Below are 2,500 nucleotides of genomic sequence, written 5' to 3'. Positions count from 1 at the left end.
TGAACGAATGTTTGTGTGAGCCAAGGAGTATGTGTGTCTGTATGCGTGCGTTGGTGTGTTTGTGTGTGTGTGTGTGCGAGAAAGAGAAAGTGAGAGAGAGAGAGAGAGCGAAAGAGAGAGATTGAGAAAGAGAGAGAAAAAACAAACAAACAAACAAACTAAGATCGTTCAATATACATGGACCATAAGTGATGCCAAGAAAGACATCCTCTCAAGCAAGGGGAAGCAAGGTCAACCGCTATGCATCACCCTTATCTCACAGCAAGAGTGTCCTAGACATCAAATAGGATAAAGTCACCGCTCACTGAACTCAATAAACGGTGAACTTGACGGAATGCAACCACTCTGTATTGCCCGCGCCACGACACTGAAAATCAGACCAGAGAACTGCAAATGCCTGAAATTAATTTTACATTGTTACAGGTGATGGAATGTATTGCGAAAGTAACATGGGTTTACGCTGAATGTTTTTTGAATTCAGTTTGAGTGTATAGGAATTAATTTGAATACAATTTGAATGAATAGGAATGTAATATGCATGTAGTTATTAACTAGCTACTGGGGGTCAATCCAATATGGTTTAATACCGGTATGAAGTTTGGGAAAAGAGAATTGTAAAATATGGAGAGGGGAGAACCGTAAACATCCACACACACACACACACACACACACAAACACTCTTTCCACACACAACTCCCTCGCACTTACAACACAAGTACATCACTGGTCGACTCGGTTCTCTATCTGTCTCTCTGTCTCTCTCCCTTCCTCGCCCCCCCCCCCATCCTGTTTTCTTCCTCTCTCTCTCACTTTCTCCTCTCCCCCCCCTCTCTCTCTCTCCCTCTCGCTCTCTCTCTCCCATTCTCTCTCTCTCTCTCTTTCTTTTTCTCTCCATCCCCTTCTCTCTCTCTCTCTCTTTCTCTTTCTCTCTCCCTCTTTCTCATTCCCTTTTCCCTCTCTTTCTCACGTTCTCTCTCATTCTCTTTCTCTCTCCCTTTCTCTCTCTCCCTCATTCTCTTTCTCTCTCTCTCTCTCTCTCTCTCTCTCTCTCTCTTTCTCTTTCCATTTCCTCTCTTTCTCTCTCTCTCTCTCTCTCTCTCTCTCTCTCTCTCTCTCTCTCTCTCTCTCTCTCTCTCTCTCTCTCTCTCTCTCTCTCTCTCTCTCTCTCTCTCTCTCTCTCTTTCTTTGAGGAACACGTTGTCATCGAGGCGAGGATAAATGCTGAAGGAGAGACACAAGAAAGGCGTCTGGAGTTGCATCTCGCCGAGCGCATTGTGAAAACTCCTCCTCTCCTGTGTTGCATATCAACATGACTCCACTCTTCTTTGCTTCACCATTTTTATCCTCTTGCATACCCACTTCTTATCATGTCTGTTTGTAATGTGTTTTTCCTCGTGTATTTCCCCTTCGGTTTTCCTCTCGCTATCGCCTCCCCGCAGAGATGCAGTTGCACAACATGCATTCAGGTGTTTACTCCACTTGTGATACGTGTATAGATTCATAAAAAAAAAAAAAAAAAAGGGAGAACGCCCGTGAACATTTTATGGTTGTTATACCTCAGTACTTAATGCATTAATTCACTGAAAATCTAAAGACTTACGTAATTTTGTTACTAATGGCCAGCAAGGAGAGATTTGCAGAGGGTAGTGAAGTAGGAAATTCCATATTTGATGCACGGAAGTTGGTGATGAGTTGAAGGAAGTTTCCAAGTAGGCCGAAGACCGAGGAGGAACTGCAACGTCGTGCAAGTTTGCTGTGTGACATGGTACTTTTTTTCTTTCTCTTCCCCCTCTCTCTCACTTTTTTATTCCCACTCTCTGACACTCCTCCTCTTCCCCTCTTCCCTCTCTCACTCTTTCTCCCCCTCCCCTTTCTCTCTCGCTCCTTCTCTTTCTCGCTCTTTCCCCTGTCTCTCCTCCCTCCATATCTATACTTCTCTCTTTCTCCTGCCCGCCTCCCCCTCTCTTTCTCTCTCTTCCTCTCCCTTTCCTCTCTCATCCTCCCCTGCCCTCTCTCTCTTTCTCTCTACCCGCCCTCTCCTTCTCTTCTTTTCTGTCTGTATTCCCTTTCTGCTCCATGTATGCTCTTTACTCTCTCTCTCTCTGTTGCTTCCCTTGCTCATCTTCGCCTCCTCTTTTCCTCCTATAGTCTTTCCCTCTTGCGAAATTCGAAAAGTTTGTTTGTTTGCCTAGCAGCACGCGCAAAAGAGGGCTGAAGGAAGTCGAAGTTATCGATTCTGCATATCTTTACATAATGCATTGGCTGTGACCAAGAACGAGAAGTCTGGCCCGTCAAAGTTACGCATGTGTGTGTGTGTATATATATATATATATATGTATATATATATATATATATATATATAATATATATATACACATATATATATATATAAACACACACACACACACACACACACATATATATATATTTATATATATGTGTGTGTGTGTGTGTGTGTGTGTGTGTGTGTGTGTGTGTGTGTGTGTGTGTGTGTGTGTGT

The 2,500-nt window shown here is 43.5% G+C and overlaps 1 protein-coding gene across 3 annotated transcripts in view; it reads left to right on the top strand.

The window, feature by feature from the left end:
* The window catches only part of cpx (synaptic transmission protein complexin), a 761,198-nt gene that overhangs the window by 193,586 nt on the left and 565,112 nt on the right, over positions 1–2,500 (top strand). The gene's annotated exons all lie outside the window — the stretch shown is intronic.

Source organism: Penaeus japonicus, unplaced genomic scaffold (genome assembly GCF_977035675.1).
Source record: "Penaeus japonicus unplaced genomic scaffold, GWHDUDI00000001_assembly GWHDUDI00000019, whole genome shotgun sequence".
Classification (NCBI taxonomy): Eukaryota; Metazoa; Arthropoda; class Malacostraca; order Decapoda; family Penaeidae; genus Penaeus; species Penaeus japonicus.
The sequence above is the reverse complement of the archived record's forward strand: the minus strand, read 5'-3'. Positions and strand labels throughout refer to the sequence as shown.